At 46.1% G+C, this 18,668-nt stretch overlaps 1 protein-coding gene across 10 annotated transcripts in view; it reads left to right on the top strand.

The window, feature by feature from the left end:
* LOC147114196 (prolyl 4-hydroxylase subunit alpha-2-like) overlaps window positions 1-18,668 on the top strand; it is a 153,825-nt gene that overhangs the window by 29,310 nt on the left and 105,847 nt on the right. Inside the window, exons 1-2 of one of the 10 annotated variants that reach the window (XM_085995853.1) lie at window positions 13,030-13,118; window positions 17,760-17,850. The exons of 8 other annotated variants lie outside the window; for them this stretch is intronic. The gene's annotated coding sequence lies outside the window, so the exon portion shown is untranslated. Of the gene's footprint in view, window positions 1-12,909; window positions 13,119-17,759; window positions 17,851-18,668 lie in introns of those variants that run through there. One more of the 10 variants, XM_085995858.1, reaches the window with a different exon arrangement.

The raw sequence follows: 18,668 nt of genomic DNA, 5'->3' as shown, positions 1-18,668 counted from the left end.
GTACAAAGAAGGTTCACTCGGTTAATCCCGGGGATGAGGGGGTGGACATATGAGGAGAGGTTGAGTAGATTGGGACTCTACTCATTGGAGTTCAGAAGAATGAGAGGCGATCTTATTGAAACATATAAGATTGTGAAGGGGCTTGATCGGGTGGATGTGGTGAGGATGTTCCCAATGATGGGTGAAACTAGAACTAGGGGGCATAATCTTAGAATAAGGGGCTGCTCTTTCAAAACTGAGATGAGGAGAAACTTCTTCACTCAGAGGGTAGTAGGTCTGTGGAATTTGCTGCCCCAGAAAGCTGTGGAAGCTACATCATTAAATAAATTTAAAATAGAAATAGACAGTTTCTTAGAAGTAAAGGGATTTAGGGGTTACGGGGAGCGGGCAGGAAATTGGACATGAGTCTATGTTCGGAACGGTCATGGCCCTGTGGGTAACGGAGCGGGCCCAGGGGCCATGTAGCCTGGTTCTGCTCCTACTTCTGGTGCTCTAATTATGTGTTAGATTTCAGGAGATGGTTCTATTCCTGTTCCTGGCTGGGGTGGAGATCACCTTTTACAGAAGGTAAGTACTGTAGAAAATATAGGGACAGTGATCTCCTGGACGAGTTTCGATCGCCTAGATGGGTCGGAGAGGAATTTCCCAGATTTTTTTCTCCCAAATTGGCCATTGGGTTTTTTATCTGGTTTTTCGCCTCTCCCAGGAGATCACATGGGTTCGGGAGGGATGTAGAGTGATAGTAGATTTGAGGTTAGGATCAGATCAGCCATGATCTTATTGAATGGCGGAGCAGGCTCGAGGGGCCGATTGGCCTACTCCTGCTCCTATTTCTTATGTTCTTAGGTTCTTAAAATATGTCATAACCTCATTGCACCAGCCCTTTGCTGTTAATGATTGCTGTATCTGACATGCATCATACTTATTAGAAATATACCTGTATCCCATTTTTGTTAAGCTTGTGTCGAACCTTGGTACTACTACTACCATTTTCATATGGCAGGAAATGCTTATAATGGGGTGCCTCCCGCAACAGATCTCAGTGGGCAGGTTGATGTGATGTGTTCCATGGTCTGGGACTCGTGGCCATAGTCGCACTTCAGGTCGACCCTGATCTTCCACTTATGGAGCAGGTGGCTGCATCGTCCATGCCCTGTGTGGATTGGGCTGAACGCTGTCCACTGTCTTCGAGAGAGGTTGGAGCCAGGGTCCTCTGTTGTTGGGTCAGTGATGAGGCGTTGGTTCCTTATGTAGCGTGCGTCCCACCATTTTGTTCATCTGGATAGTGGGTCGATACCAGCTGCATGAATATTGGCTGCTGTTTCCCAGAATGGCCGGCGTGATTTTAAGTGAACCTTGGTTAGATCACACTTAGCGTAATGTGCACAGTTCTGGTCTCCATATTCTAAAAAGGATATAGAGGCACTGGAGAAGATGCAAAAAAGAAATTCACAAGGAGGATACCAGAACTGAGAAGATATAATTATCAGGAATGCCTTAACCAGCTGGAACTCTTTTCTCTAGAAAATAAAAGGCTGAAGGGTGACCTAATAGAAGTTTTTAAGATTATGAAAGGGTTTGATAGGGTAGACGTAGAGAAGATGTTTCCACTTGTGGGGGAGACCAAGACTACAGGCCATAAATATAAGATAGTCAACAATAAATCCAATAGGGAATTCAGAAATAACTTATTTACCCAGAGAGTGGTGAGAATGTGGTAATCGCTACCACAAGGAGTGGTTGAGGCGAAGAGCATAGATGCAGTTAAGGGGAAACTAGATAAGCACTTGAGGAAGACAGGAATAGAAGGATATGTTGATGAGGTGAGATGAAGAGGGGTGGGAGGAGGCTGGTGTGGAGCATAAACACAGTTGGCCAGTAGTACTCAGTCATCCTGCACCTTGACGAGTTAAAAAGTACACAGCTTTATCCTCCCTTCGTTCCTCCAACATAAGCAGGCAGTCAGTGGGAGTTATATTAAGGGTGGGCAAAGTTATATTTGGGGATGAGCAAATGGCCGGTAATCAAATCCAAAAGAATTAAATTTGGTATTCCTTCATGGAAATTTGGCTGAACTGCCAAGCTTCCATTACACAACTGCGAGAAATCGGACTCATTTGGAGCCGCACTCTTACAATGTTCAAGTTTGCTTCTTCAGAATGACTCGAGTTTGTAGCAGCGAAGATTAAAACTCCAAATTTGTAGCTAATTCACATGACACTGGCTGTGGCCTGTCAACTCTCAAACTCCACAGCTTCCAGTAAGCACCGCGGCAATTGAACAGTGAGCGTAGGGCCGCTAAACTAAAGTCAAATCAAAACGCTATCAAGAGCGAAGTATGTTTAAAGACAATCATGAAAATAAATTACCACATGCTTGGAAGTACAACTGTCTGTAATTCTATACTGAGTAAAATTACAGGACGCTGATATAAATTTAGCTCCGCAGTCCTGTTCTCTAGTCTGCTTTTTAGATAGCCGAGAAATGGCATGAAGTTCAAGGTTAACTATTAATCCAAAGATAGGGTCAATTTTCTGCTCTACAAGGGCAGGGAGTAGAACACGTAGAATCATACAGCACAGAAGGAGGCCATTCGGCCCATCGTGCCTGTGCCAACTCTTTGAAAAAGATATCCAATTAGTCCCACTCCCCTGCTCTTTCCCCATAACCATATAATTTTTTTCCCTTTCACGTATTTACCCAATTCCCTTTTGAAAGTTACTATTGAATCTACTTCCACCAGGCAGTGCATTCCAGATCATACCAACTCGCTGCATAAAAACAGCCACTCCCTTCTTTTGTCACACAGTATTAGGATTTAACACTCCCAGGCCAGATATAGCGCAGCCAGCTATAGAGTAAAACTCAAAGATCAAAACACTGCAGATGCCGGAAATCTGAAAGAAGAGACCAAGAACGCTGCAAACACTCAGCAAGTCTGGCGGCATCTGTGGAGACAATAGACAAGTTGATATTTTGGGTTTGGATAAAGGGTCCAAAGCATTTTGACAGAGGTTCTGAACCCGAAACATCAACTTGTCTGTGCTCTCCACCAATACTGCCGCCTAATCTGCCGAGTGTTTACAGCATTCTGGGGGCGATTTTGCCAGCTCTGGGGAGGCAGGTTTGGAGGCGGGACTGCGGGAAAATGGCAGAATCTGGGGGCGGGTGCCCATCCCACCCCCAACCCGCCACTGTGCCATCTTTCCAGGAGGCGGATACCCAACCCGGGCTGGGAGCTGCCTCCCCGAGTCGGGAAGGGGATTAGTGCCAATTAACTGCCTGTTAACAGGTAGTTAACAGGCAGGTTTTTGGCGAATCCCTATTTTCAGCCCTGAAGTGTGTGCTTCCCGACGACTCCATACCATGCCAGGGTCAGCGAGGCGAGCCGTTGGTCTGCGGGGGTCAGAGGGGCCGAGGTGTCCGGTGTGCAGGTGAGTGATGAGTGCAAGTGTGGAGAGGTGAGTGTGTGAGGTGAGTGTAAAGTGTTTTAATAAGTTTTACTTACCTTTACTTCTTCCTGCAGGTTTCCTCCCTTCAGATCTCGGGAGTCCCATCTGCTCACCGGCACAGAAAGCAGAATGGCCGCTGAACTGTCTAAAGCTGCAGCCTCTGCTTTCTACTCAGGAGAGATCTCTAACTGAGCCTGAGTGGAAGGACTCAACTTAGAGGACAGATTGTCAGTGTTTGACAGCTTCACAGAGCTGTCAAACGCTGACATTTCTTCTGTCAAAAGCTCTTGACAGATGAAACGTCACTCGCTAACGTCACCAGTAACCGGCTTTCCCTTAATTGGCCTGCTAAGCCTGCTAGGCAGGCTTAACAAGGTCAGTCAACGGAAAATAGCGTGGGTTGACCACAAGTCAATGGAGACGGAACTAAAACCTGACAAGTGGGAGCCCCGCCTCCAAAAGCTCCCCATGGAGAAAATCCAGCCCAGTTTTTTGTTACAGAGTAAAGCTGCCCCAATTCTCAACAATGTACCTCAGCTGCAACAGTGTACCTCAGAAGGTTGTCACAGTGGGATAAAATTTCTGTCGGGGGAGCTCTCCTGATGTCCCCCCATTTCTCCAAGTTTTATGCCAAATATCTGCCAAAATTACAGCGGGAGATCAGTCGAACCCCCCACAGAAATGTTACCCCAGTGAGAATCCTCACCTTTCCACACTGATTTTCCTTGAAGAGTCTCTGATTTGAGTGAGATTGTCAATATTGTGTTTTTAGCCCATGCCCACCGTAGAGTGGACCCAGACTTCCCAAATGTATTTCACAAAGACATCTTAAAGCCAATAGAAAGATAAGACTTTAATCCGATTAGGATTAGAACTCAAATTCCAGGGATAAAAGGTCTAACCCACTGTGCCACCTGAAATTGCTGAACTGAACTTGGCCTGAACACTTCCCTCTGCAACTGGACCCTGGACTTCCTAACAAACAGACCCCAGTCTGTCAAATTAGGTAACCACATCTCCCCCCCCCGACCCTAAACACGGGGGCCCCACAAGGATGTGTGCTGAGCCCCCTCCTCTACTCCCTCTTCACCCACGACTTTGTGGCTGTTAATGGTTCCAACACCATCATCAAGTTTGCGGATGACACCACGGTAGTAGGCCAGATCACCAACAACGATGAGTCAGCCTACAGGGAGGAGGTCCAGCATCTCGTGAAGTGGTGCGCCGATAACAACCTGGCCCTTAACACCAAGAAAACCAAAGAAATCATTGTGGACTTCAGGAAGTCCAAAGGTGGAAGTCACACCCCCATCCACATCAATGGGGCTGTGGTGGAAAGGGTGGACAGCTTTAAGTTCCTCGGAGTCCACATCACGGAAGACCTCTCCTGGTCCCTCAACACCTCCTCTCTGGTGAAGAAGGCCCAGCAGCGCCTATATTTCCTAAGGAGGCTGAAGGGATGTAACCTGTCACCCCTGATCCTCTCTAACTTTTACCGCTGCACTATAGAGAGCATCCTGACAAACTGTATCACAGTATGGTATGGCAGCTGTAGCTACTGTGACCGGAAAGCCCTGCAGCGGGTAGTCAAAACTGCCCAACGCATTACCGGCACCCGGCTACCGACCATAGAGCAAATATACCAGAAACGCTGTCTACGGAGGTCATGGTCCATCATCAAAGGCCCTACCCACCCCAGCCACAGTCTGTTCGCCCTCCTGCCATCTGGGAGACACTACAGATGCATTCGCACCCGTACGACCAGATTTAGGAACAGCTTCTTTCCCAGGGCTGTCATCCTACTGAACTCCACAAATAAACTCTAAAGCCTGCACATCTGCCAATGCACTTTATTATTGTTATATTTATGTTAATATACTAGAAGCCAAATGTATGTTGAATGTTTAAATGTCTTAATCCAAATGTACACTCTCGGGAGCCGCAAGCCTACATTTCGTTGTACTGCACTTGTGCACTAACAATGACAATAAAAGTTGATTTGATTTTGATTTGATTTGATTTGAAAAATGAAAATGTCAATTTTGTAGATCGGCCACAAGGTACATGTTTCCATCCCAGTTTAACAGTGATAATGTAATAAATTAACGTGGATAAGAAAAGCTGTGCTGCTTTCTTGGTGTGAATGTAAGATAGCAATATAAATACAGGGGCCAATTTCCCAGGCCTGTTCTCCACTGGACAGGAGCAGTGTGCCTGTATTTCCCATTCCAGACCAGTTTCAAAACCTTTCCTTCCTGAACCATCAGGCTGTTAAATCCGAAGCTTGATTAGCCTGATTTGCAGTTTCTGAATTATGCCGTCTTTTACTATATTCAACATTTTTGGTGCTCAGTGTGATTGATTTCGATTCTTCATCTCAATTTCTCTTGTATTCCTTTGTTGCCCTTTAACAGAAATGTTCTAGAGGGTCTGGAATTAAAAGCAGTTAGTCATTACCATCAATTTGAGCGTTTATTCAGGCATAACAGCGGTGATGAGAATAAATGACAATGCTTTGTTAAAAAGATTGACGATCGGACATCTTTGTTACTTAGGTTGTGGTCTACCTTGTCATTGAAATTTATTTTTGTCATGTCGGCATTCCTTGGGAAAATTGAATAGTACCAAATGGGGTTGAGCTGGAGTGAGTGTGTAGAAACACTTAATTTTTATTTTGAGGCAATTTAACTTGCAACCGATGTCAGAAAGGAGCAGTTTTTCCTCACTATCTGCAGGCCCGCAACACATACATTGATTAAGAATCTAATCGCTCCTGGTCCCAAGTATTCAAAGAACATCTGAGCCCGAAACCGCTTGTTATTGCGGAATGGTTCATGTTTAAATAGAGGAGGCAACATTTCTCAGTTTGTGTCCAGAGGAAATGGTCCAAAACATGTGACTTTTGTGGGTATCTCGATGCTGCAATAAGAGTGTCTGTGGTTGGAAGGAAATGCCGACACAGAGGAAACTGTTGAGTGAAGATAGACCCAAGTGTGCCAGAGCTCTCGAAATAGCACTTGGGATGGAAACTGCTGCCAGACAAGCTGGTGAGCTACAGGCCACAGAGGCTAGCGGAATTGATCAACTATGTCGGGGGAGCTGTAAAAATAAGCATCACCCAGGCTGATGTCTATGTAAGAAGGTTACATGCCAGAATTGCATGGGAACTAGTAGGTGCTGCTAGACAGGAGGCAGAGAGAAGAAAAGAGGACCCCGAGTCATATCATAGCGCTGTGAAGAATCAACAGAACAAAAGACAAAAATCCAGTGGCCACTGTCGATTCTGACAAGAAGCCTGAGGAAGAAACTGTACCATAAGGTGAGACGGATGAAGCAGATTCGCTTTTTCCTGTGTATTCCACAACAGGAAAGAGGAAAAAACTAAATTGAAGTCCCCATCTGGATAGAAGGTATTAAATGTGAATTTGAATTGGACACTGGGGTTGCGGTAACTATTGTGTCATCAAAAGTATATAAGAAATTTGGGAAACTTGCCCTATAAAAAAATTGACATTTTACTGAAAATTTATTCTGGACACCCATCGCCAGTCCTTGGGAAAATAAATGACCAAGTGAGATATGAAAATCAGATGAAACGATTGTCAATAATTGTAGTTAAAGGCAAAGGTGCCTTTTAATGGGTTGAGATTGGTTTTGTAGCCTGAGATTAAACTGGGCCAATACTAAGATGATCACTGCTCAAAGACCCTTGGACATACGAGTCCTTATTCAGTCTGAAACAGTACAGCAAAGGGTTTCCAGGTACACCTTAATGTGAAGGATGGGTGAAGCCAATTGTTTTAAGCTCAGAGTGGTACACTATGCTCCAAAGGAAAGGCTATCAGTGGAATTAGATCATGGAACATTAGGACATAATAGAGAATATCATTCACAGAGACTGGGCAAGTCTGACTGTGCCTGTAGTAAAACCTGATGGCGGGATAAGAGTTTGTGGTGACTATTGAATAGTTTACATGTTCAGGAATACCTTCTGCCCAGAGCTGAAGAGTTGTTCGCCAATCTCAATGGAGGCCAACAGCTTTCTAAATGAGATCTTTCCCAGGCTCACTTGTGATTAGTAATTCTCCGCCTGGACACTCGCAGTCAAATGGGGAAATCGAGAGGGTTGTACCTACATTCGAAACTTCGCTAAAGGTGTCACAAGATCCTGGCACCATGCATCAGGAATTAGCTGTATTTCTTCAGCGTTACCGTGTGATACATCATACCATTACCAGTGTGACACCGGCTGAGCTATTCACTGGAAGGAGGTTACGTACGTGTTCGATATTTTTAAACCTGACTCGGAAACATCAGTGTCGAGAAAGAAATTTCATAATTTTGGGGTGCCAACTTCGAAGCAATATCTCATGGGAGAAAGAGCATTACGGCTTCATTTCAGTGGGAAGGTGAGAAAATTGAGTGTTGGTGTTACTGAACAGAAGATTAGAGCTGTTGTGTTTTTGTGGATGGTTTGCTGTGGCAACGTTGTGAGGATCAATTACCGGACCTGCATCGACCTACTGTCTTTGATGTAAAAAAGAAAGACTTGCATTTATATCATGCCTTTCACGACCACTGGACTTTACTTTTTGAAGTGGAGTCACTGTTGTAATGTACCAAATTATAATGTTGCGTGTGACCTACCACCAGTGCCTATTGCATCTAAGGAAGTAGCTGTTACTGTTCCCCAGGTGTAGCAAACCAACCACCTCCAACATTCTTCATACTCCTGATTCTGGTGTGAACTCTCCAGCATGGTCTCCAACGAAGGTCGTGAACCTTGAAAGTGTTGAAACCGAATCTGAGAAGATACTATCGACTGATCCTATTATCAGTCCTAGCTCACCCATTGTCAATCCTATCAAAGCTATCTACCAAGGTTAAGGAAACCTGCATATCATTTAGACTTACAGATGAGTGTAATGTTTTTCATTATAGTTCTAGTTACATAACCCAACTTTCCTGCGTGCTACCGGGACAGTGCTGTGGTAATTTTTTTATCACATTGTTGTAAGATGTAGTTGCTGAATTTCTTTACTTAATAAATTTTAACCAGGCTCATTCTTGGAAATTATTGGCCCAGAAATTCGAGTCCCCACGGGTGAGTACGCGCTGGGTACTCACGCGTAGGCCCAACGAAAGTGCCGGTTTCGTGCATGCACTTATATTGGCGGAGTTGTGTGTGTGCAATGTTTTTCTTTAAACATTTAAGCCACTTTGGTCCCCATTGGTTGTTTTCTTATATAGCATGCTTTAGTTGTGCTCATCCATTAGATGGTAGATGCCAAAAATAAGTGGGAAACCTATAGCTGTTTTTCTAACATTGACTTCTGGAATCGCAGCTTCCGCTGCCTCTCGGTGCAGCCATAAATAAGTCTTAGTGTTGCACAATACGATTAATCACAGTGGCGTCTGTTTCCTGTAATGCAATATCAAAAAACACAGTTCAGTCTGGCCAAAAGAAACTACTCTCAAATCCAGCACTGGGCTTTGCTGCTGGCTCACTAACTAAGGTTGTGGGTTCAAGTCCCACTCCACAGATTTGAGCGCAAAATCTCGGCTGACACTCCAGTGAAGTACTAAGGGAGTGCTGCACTGTCAGAGGTGCTGTCTTTCAGATGAAAAGTTAAGCCGAGGCCCCGTCTGCTCTCTCAAGTGGACATAAAAAATCTCATAGCACTATTTCGAAGAAGAGCAGGGGAGTTCTCCCCGGTGTCCTGGGCCAATATTTAACACTCAATGATCATCTCTAAGATAGATTATCTGGTTATTATCACATTGCCGTTTGTGGGAGCTTGCTGTGCGCAAATTGGCTGCCGCATTTCCTACATTACAACAGTGACTACCTTCAAAAGTACTTAATTGGCTGTAAAGCACTATGGGATGTCCTGAGGCCGTGAAAGGCACTATATAAATGCAAGTCTTTCTTTTTAAATGTCATGGTGTGGAGATGCCGGAGTTGGACTGGGGTGGACAAATGTAAGAAGTCACACAACACCAGGTTATAGTCCAACAGCTTTATTTGAAATCACAAGCTTTCGGAGCGCTGCTCCTTCGTCTCCAGGTCTCCTGAATCATCGTGGTCTGCTGCGCTCTTTTGTGCAGGGCGCAGCAGACCACGATGATTCTGGAGACCTTGGCTGCTGTGTACTAAAGGGCTCCTCCAGATCTGTCAAGGCATCTGAAGCACATTTTGTGCATGCCTATTGTCTGCTCTATGACACATCTGGTGAATATGTGGCTGTCATTGTATCTCTCCTCAGCCTCAGTACTTGGCCTCCTCGAGGGTGTCATGAGCCACCTCTTCAGTGGATACCACTTGTCTCCAAGCAGCCAGCCGGAAGGTCTGTTTGGAGGAATGAAAAGCTGAGGGAGGTTGAACTGGCGAAGGATGAAAGAGTCATGGCAGCTGCCAGGGAATTTTGCACACACATGCATGATGATCTTCCTATGGTTGCAGACCAACTGCACATTGAGGGAGTGGAAGGTCTTGTGGTTCACAAACACTCCTGGGTAATGATGGGGTGCCCTGATGGCCACATGCGTGCTTTCTATGCTGTGCACTAATGAAGGGGATCAATGGCCACTGAACTTCCGGCTCAGGTTCACAGAGCTGGTTCCCGAGCTGCGTGATTCCTGTGCTCATCCAGGGAAATTTGAAAGGTAGGGTTAAAAAGACAATTAAGGGTCTGACAAGTACCTAATAATGATTTAAATTAGCTCAGCCGCCTCTGCCGTTTGGGTTGCTGCCGCACTGGCAGAAGCGCCCAAGGGAAAGGCGTGTGGGGACGGGATGACGGCGGGTTCCCGACCCACTGCAAGATATTCCAAATTTCACACCCGACCCGGCTTCAATCACACCCACACGGGCCCCAGAAAATTCTGGCCATAGATTCATCTGCTCAGCCAAAAAACAAAAAGCTGCAGCAGATGGTAAACCTACATTCGTGGATGGCAAGTGACTTTCTACAAAAACATTCAAGCAGGAGAAATACTTCCAGCATATTTTCAGGCACAGGATCTTTAACTGACACATCTTCCATTTTAAGCAGCTCCATTCAAAGCCAGCAGTAGCAATATAAAACTTTTGTTAGATGCTGGAGTACTGAAAGAAATATTGGATTTATACAGCACCTTTCATGGACATTTCGAAGCACTTTTCAGCCAATGAAGTACTTTTGGAGTGTAGTCACTGTTGTAATGTGGTAAACACAGCAGCCAATTTGGGTGCAGCAAGCTCCCACAAACAGTAATGTGATAATGACCAGATAATCTGTTTTTGTTATGTTGATTGAGGGAGAAATATTGGCCAAGACACCGGGGATAACTCCCCTACTCTTCTTCGAAATAGTGCCACGGGATTTTTTATGTCCACCTGAGAGAGCAGATGCGGCCTCGGTTTAACGTCTCATCTGAAAGACTGCACCTCCGGCAGCGCAGCACTCCCTCAGTACTGCACAGGAGTGTCAAACCTTTGGAATAGGACTTGAACCCACAACCGTCTGACTCAGAGCTGAGAGTGCTGCCAACTGAGCCACAGCTGAGTTCAGTTCTAGGCACCGCACCTCAGGCGGGATATATTGGCCTGAGAGGGGGTGCAGCGCAGATTCACCAGAATGATACCGGAGCTAAAGGGTTAAATTACGAGGACAGTTTGCATAGACTAAGGGGTGATATAATTGAGGTGTTTAAGCTGATTAAAAGAATCGGTAGGGTAAATAGAGACAAACTATTTCCTCTGGTGGGGGAATCCAGAACAAGGGGGCATAACCTTAAAACTAGAGCTGGGCCTTTCAGGGGTGACGTCAGGAAGCACATCTTCATACAAAGGGTCGTACAAATCTGCAACTCTCTCCCCCAAAAAGCTGTTGCGGCTCGGGGTCAATTGAAAATTTCAATACTGAGCTTGATAGATTTTTGCCAGGCAAGGGTACTTCGGGATATGAAAGCAAGGCGGGTAAATGGGGTTGAGATATCGATCAGCCACAATCTAATTGAATAGTGGAACAGGCTCGAGGGGCTGAATGGCCTACTCCTGTCCCTATGCTGAGCAGATGTCTTCTTTCAAGATTAATTTTAAGACTAAATTATTGGCATTTCTCAATTTGTACATCACACTTGCGATGATGAGGCAATTCCTCTCCTGTTTTACTGTAACTGTTACTGGTACGTCTGTTAAAAGAAGTTTCTGTTGATATAAAAAGAGGAAAGCAGAGAGCTTCCTGAATTGCCCCAAGATTCTAAATATTAACGTTTACTAGCATAGCTCAGTCCACAACCAAAGCCACCAGCAGACCTCCCGTGACATTGCTCACCAGTGAGTTAGAGGAGAATCTGAAATGTGATAATTAAAGTGTGACAGCAGTGAGTGTGACACTTAGAGGAAGTGTGTGTTCTATGCAAGATTTCTAATCAATTACCGATTCTGAGGTAATTCGGTGAGCTATACTTCTCCTTTTGCTTACCGGTGTGCAAGTACGCCCTGAAATAAAGATGCGTCTGACACACTTGACACTAAGTAGAAGTACTGACCCTCGTGTATCAGCAGCTAGAATGCACAGGTTTCAAAATGAACGCTGGGTAATTTTAACATTATCTTCTGGTAGTGAGTGTGATGGAGATGTGCACAACCCAACTCACAGCTGCAACTAAAGCTTCTGTTTTTGGTTGAGAGTAAGTGTGCGTAAAGTTGAATGAGCTTTAATCTACTTTCTCTCTGATGAGTGAGTACATATGCTGCTTAAAGAAAGAATTTTTATTTATTTAGTGCTAAAAATTCGAGGTCTTATCGCAGGCAGTTAAAGCCCATTTCGGGGGGAAAAATGGTGGCTGCCGCACTTTCGCCCACTCCCAGTGGGTCCCGCGGCAGCTGCCATTTTCAGCAGGTTGGCAGCGCTGCTGTTGTCTGCGCTCGCCAAAAGTATTGTAATTAGTTGGAGCGTGACGTCAATCAGCGTGCAACACCGAGTTGATGCCCGCTCCTCCATTTTGGATATCGCCGCTCCTCTTGCCATCCTCTCTAAGGCTCGCCCGTGCGTGCAGCCGTTAAAAGCGCTTCAACAGTGTCAACAGCCATGAGGACGCTTCAACCGACAAATGTAAGAGGGCCAGAACTCTCCACGTAGAAGTGTTCATTTTATTCGCAAGCCTAGGTCTTGAGAAGTAACGCTTGAAATGTCCCCTGTAACACAGTATCAAAAAACACAGTTCAGTTTGGCCAAAGGAAACTACTGTAATGTATGTACCTTTAAGGGAGAGAACTACCTTTTACAGCTCCTGTATACTGTAGTACCGGCAGTGACCACACCTGTATATAAACCCTAAGTAGGGATCTGTACAGATAGTTTTAGAGTAACCCTCATTCAGTAAACACCTGTTGATTGTTCCCTGCAGTCTCTTGTCTAATTATTGAAGGACACAACATCAAGATACACGGATCTAACATTGGCAATGAGCAGATTCAATCCTACCTGCAACTCTGCATCACCTCCCAGAGATTCGCTCCTGGAGAACAGTGGAAGAAGGCCGAGTCCAGAAGCACGGGCGTCGACCACGGGAAACCCCCCAGTCACCCAGCGGAGATTTGAGCATCGCAGGGGAGGCTGTCGAGAGCCGGGCTTGGTTCTCCAGTCACGGTGGTCCAGCGAAACGGGCTGGCAACAGGTACTGCGCAGACCCTTCCCAGACAGCGGCGGCTAGAGCCGACCGATGGCACAGAAAAAGGCCGAGCAGCGTCAACGGGGAAGAGAGAGAGGGTAGAGTGCACAGGGCGCAGGCGGTGTTCAGGACCGAGCGGCGTCAACGGGAGTGAGAGGAGAGAGAGAGGGTAGAGCGCACAGGGCGCAGCCGGTGTTCAGGACCGAGCGGCGGCAATGAGAGAGAGCAGAGCGCAGCCGGTGTTCAAGGGCCGAGCAGCGTCAACGGGGGAGACAGGCGTGCAGGAAAACGCGCAGAGCGCAGCCGGTGTTCAAGGGCCGAGCAGCGTCAGCGGGGAAGAAAGGAAAGTGCGGGAGACGCCATTTTGAGCCGCAGCGGGGAAGAAGGGAGAGCGCAGGAGATGCCATTTTGAGCCAGTCTAACCACACCCAGGGATGCCGAAGAGTGGCAGTGTCACAGCGTTCGACAATGAAGTCGAAGATTGGACGACATATGTCGAACACATAGAAGTGTACTGCAAGGCGAATTAAGTGCCAGATGACAGGAAAGTGCTGGTATTGTTGAATTCAATGGGTGCAAAAATGTATGGCTTACTGCGAAACCTAGTAACCCCAGAGAAGCCAGTGGAAAAGGATTTTGAAAACATAGTGTCAATCCTACAGGACCACTTAAACCCCACACCGCTGCTGATAGCAGAAAGATTTAAGTTTCACAAAAGGAACCAGCATAAAGATGAAAGTAATGCTGAGTATTTAATGGAACTGCGCAAGCTATCGAAACACTGCCAGTTTGGAATGGGACTAGCAGATACTTTAAGGGACAAGTTTGTGTGTGGGCTTCAAAGTGAAGGAACCCAGAAACGGCTTCTATCAGAAAAGGATCTTACGCTGGACAAGGCTTTCAGCATTGCAGTATCACACGAAGCAGCAGCACGGGGCGCGGCAGAGTTACAACGGAGACCGCAAGAATATGGCACAAATGAAATGTCATACAGAACAGTGAAGTGCTATCGCTGCAGCAGAACAACACACGACCATAATGATTGCTAGTTCAAGGACAAAGTGTGCAGACAGTGTGGAAAAGTAGGACACATAGCAAGAGTCTGCAGGTCGGGAAAGAAAACCAGCAGCAAGAAATCTCCACAGGAGAAGTACAAGAAGGTACATAAGGTGACGGAGAGTAGTTCAGACGAACAGAAAAGTGATACAGACTCCGGAAGCAAGGAGCTGGGTTGTCTGAAACTACATAATGTGATCAAAACGGAGGATCACCAAACTATCTGGGTCACACTCAAGATAGCAGGAGTCCAAGTGAAAATGGAATTGGACACAGGATCAGCCCTAACAGTCATAAACCGAAGGGACTACAAGCGGCTATTCTCACATATACCCTTGAGAGCTACAAAGATTGTCTTGAAGACGTACACGGGGCAAAAAGTCTACCCCAAAGGAAAAATAAGGGTGAACGTTATATATAACGGCAAGGAAACACCAAATATGTATTGCCAGATGGAGGACCACCACTACTAGGACGTGAATGGATCCAGAAGATACAGCTAGATTGGCATTCCATACAAGCACTGACTGTAGATGCCAAAAAGGATGACGACGTCACACCTGGTCGACTGTCAAAAATGCTAACTGACGCACAAGAAGTGTTCCAGCAGGGACTCGGAACACTAAAAGGCATAACAGCAATGATCAAAATAGAGGAAAATGCAAGCCCAAAGTTTTTAAGGCCAGACCGGTACCTTATGCGATCCGCCCAGCCGTCGAAGCAGAGCTGGAAGGTTTGGAATGTTCAGGAGCACTGTCCAAAGTGGACTGGAGCGAGTGGGCTACACCCATCGTTCCTGTAATGAAGAGATCGTTGAGTAATACGCCTGGGGAACCAAAGAAGGTTCGCATCTGTGGGGACTTTAAGGTGACAGTGAACCCAGTCCTTCACACTGTACAATATCCGCTTCCGCGGATTGAAGATATTTTCGCCTCGCCATCTGGAGGGAAACGCTTCACTAAGATTGATCTGGCCCAGGCGTACCTGCAAATGGAGGTAGAAGAAGCCTCGAAACAGTACCTCACGATCAACACTCATAAAGGTCTCTACCAATACAACCGGCTGGTGTTCGGGGTAGCATCAGCTCCGGCTATTTGGCAAAGGGCAATGGATCAAGTCCTGCAAGGGATTCCAGGGACCCAGTGTTATTTGGATGACATCCTGGTCATGGGCGAAAATGACAGTGATCACCTCGCCAACCTGGAGCAGGTGCTCGCTAGATTGAAGGAATATGGGCTCCGAGCTAATCGCCACAAATGCAAGTTTTTCCAGAAGCAGATCTCGTATTGTGGCCACGTTATTGATAAAGAGGGGTTACATAAGTCCCCTGAAAAGATTGAGACAGTCGTCAAGGCTCCAGCACCGGAAAATGTGTCACAACTGAGGTCGTTCCTCAGGCTGGTGAACTACTACCATAAGTTCTTGCCGAATTTGTCTACCGTACTACACCCACTGAACACCCTACTGCAAACGGGGGTACCATGGAAGTGGAATGACGAATGTAAACGAGCTTTCCAGAAGATCAAAGAATTGATCACATCAAAAGAGGTGTTGGCTCATTTCAACCCAGCACTACCAATTCAGTTGGTGTGTGATGCATCACCCTATGGCATTGGAGCAGTGCTGTCGCACAAATTCCCGGACGGCTCGGAGAGGCCAGTAGCCTTTGCGTCTCAGTCACTAACCTCAGCCGAGCGTAACTATGCCCAGATCGACAGGGAGGCCCTCAGCCTAGTGTGGGGAGTGAAAAAGTTCAACCACTATCTGCACGGGCAGAAATTCACCTTGCTGACTGACCACCAACCACTTGTCTCCAACTTTAATCCAAAGAAGGGCGTTCCGGTCATGACTGCGCAACGGCTACAACGATGGTCCCTTTTTCTAGGGGCGCACCAATATGATATCGAGTATAAGGGCACGAAACAGCATGGAAACGCTGATGGGCTATCACGCCTGTCACTGCCTACTGCGGAGGAAGCACCAGCAGTGGATCCTATCAAAATATTTCATTCGACTATAATTGAATGCTTGCCAGTAACTAATGCTGGTATAGAGAAGGAGACCCGAAATGACCCGACACTGTCTCGGGTATATGATTTGACGGTGAAGGGATGGCCAGCACATGACGACTCACTGTTGCCAGCATTCTCATCCAGAAGAGAACAGCTGTCAGTATGCCAGGGGACCTTGATGTGTGGATCCCGAGTGGTAATTCCACCCAAGTTAAGGGAGAGAGTGCTCAATGAGCTTCACGAAGGTCATCTGGGAGGGCTGAAAATGAAAAGCCTTGCTAGGGCTTATGTGTGGTGGCCGGGGATCGATCAGCAAATCGAGGACCTGACAAAGAGCTGCTCAGGATGCCAGAAGGTCCAAAATGCACCACCCCATGCCCCTCTACACCCATGGGAGTGGCCCTCATCTCCATGGCAATGGGTGCATATTGATTTTGCTGGTCCATTCATGGACTCAATGTTTTTAATAGCCGTGGATGCGCACTCGAAATGGCCTGAGGTGATCAAAATGTCCTCCACCACCACGGAGAAAACTATTGCAGTCCTACGGACCATTTTTGCCAGGAACGGCTTGCCAGAGCAGATTTGCTCTGATAACGGACCACAGTTTGTGTCCGAAGAGTTTCGAAGATTTATGAAAAGGAATGGGGTAAGGCATTGCACATCCGCCCCGTATCATCCAGCCACAAATGGATTGGCTGAGAGGTTCGTACAATCCTTTAAAAAAGCAGTAAAGGCCATGTGCGATGACGACATTCCAGTGCAGCATAAGGTGGACCATTTCCTGTTAGCCTACAGAAATGCGACACATGCAGTCACCAACCAGACCCCAGCCATGATGTTCTTTAACCGAAGGTTGAGATCTCGTCTGGATTTGCTCAGACCAAATGTACGAAGAGATGTTGAGAATGAGCAATTCCAGCACATCAATGAGAAGCCGACAAGGAGCTTCAATGTAGGGCAACCAGTCTTGGCCCACGACTACCGAACAGAGAAATGGCAACCAGGAACGATATGCACACGGCAGGGGCCACTAATGTACACAGTGGATGTTGGGGAGAACATTGTGAGACGCCATGTTGACCAGATCCTAGAGTCACAGGAATGAGTCAACCCCATGTCTCGGCCATACTTACCTGGTGAGGAACCCGACGTACAGGTCGCATCTACCCCAGAAACAGTTGCATCGGAAGCTGATGAACCAACCGACGACAGGGGGCCAGAATCGCCTCCACACCAAGAGCAAGACACTCGGGAAAGGCACTATCCAGAAAGGATCAGGAAGCCTCCCCAAAGACTGAATTTATAAATAGACTATTTTCAGCTAATGTTGCATGTTAAAAGTGTTAATTGTAATTAGTTGATATTTAATTGTTAAATGAGTGTTATGGTACTGTTAATCTAAAAGGGGAGGAATTGTAATGTATGTACCTTTAAGGGAGAGAACTACTTTTTACAGCTCCTGTATACTGTAGTACCGGCAGTGACCACACTTGTATATAAACCCTGAGTAGGGATCTGTAGAGTTAGTTTTAGAGTAACCCTCATTCAGTAAACACCTGTTGATTGTTCCTTGTAGTCTGTGTCTAATTATTGAAGGACACAACATCAAGATACACGGATCTAACAACTACTCTCAAACACAGCACTGGGCTTTGCTGCTGGCTCAGGTGAGTAAGGTTGTGGGTTGAAGTCCCACTCCAGAGACTTGAGCGCAAAATCTCAGCTGACACTCCAGTGAAGCGCTAAGGGATTGCTGGACTGTCAGGTGCCGTCTGTTGGATGAGTCCGAGGCCCCGTCTGCTCTCTCAGGTGGATGTAAAAGATCCCATGGCACTATTTCAAAGAAGAGCAGGGGAGTTCGCCCCAGTCTCCTGGGGCAATATTTATATCCTCAACCAACATCACGAAAACAGATGATCTGATCATTATCTCATTGCTGTCTGTGGGAGATTGCTGTGCATAAATTGACTGCCACGTTTCCTACATTACAACAGTGACTACACTTCAAAAGTGCTTTATTGGCTGTAAAATGCTATGAGATGTCCTGAGGCCATGAAAGTCTTTCTTTATTTTTAAATACCAAAAAACAAAAAGCTGCAGCAGATGGTAAACCTACATTTGTGGATTCCAATTGACATTCTACAAAAACACTTAAGCAGGAGAAATACGTCCAGCACATTTTCAGGCACAGGATCTTTAACTGACATGTCTCCCATTTTAAGCAGCTCCATTCAAAGCCAGCAGTAGCAATATAGAATTTTTGTTAGATGCTGGAGTACTTAAAAAAAGAAAGACTTGCATTTCTATAGCACCTTTCATGACCAGCAGATATCCCAAATCGCTTTACAACAAATGAAGTACTTTTGAAGTGTAGTCACTGTTGCAATGTAGGAAATGTGGCAGCCAGTTTGCACACAGCAAGCTCCCACAAACAGCAATGTGATAATGTCCAGATAATTTGTTTTTAGTGATGTTGATTGAGGGA

This window comes from Somniosus microcephalus, chromosome 8 (genome assembly GCF_052327205.1).
Source record: "Somniosus microcephalus isolate GS21.2 chromosome 8, FLI_Smic_1.0, whole genome shotgun sequence".
Taxonomy (NCBI): domain Eukaryota; kingdom Metazoa; phylum Chordata; class Chondrichthyes; order Squaliformes; family Somniosidae; genus Somniosus; species Somniosus microcephalus.
Note: the sequence above shows the minus strand (reverse complement) of the source record. Positions and strands in the feature narration are given on the sequence as shown.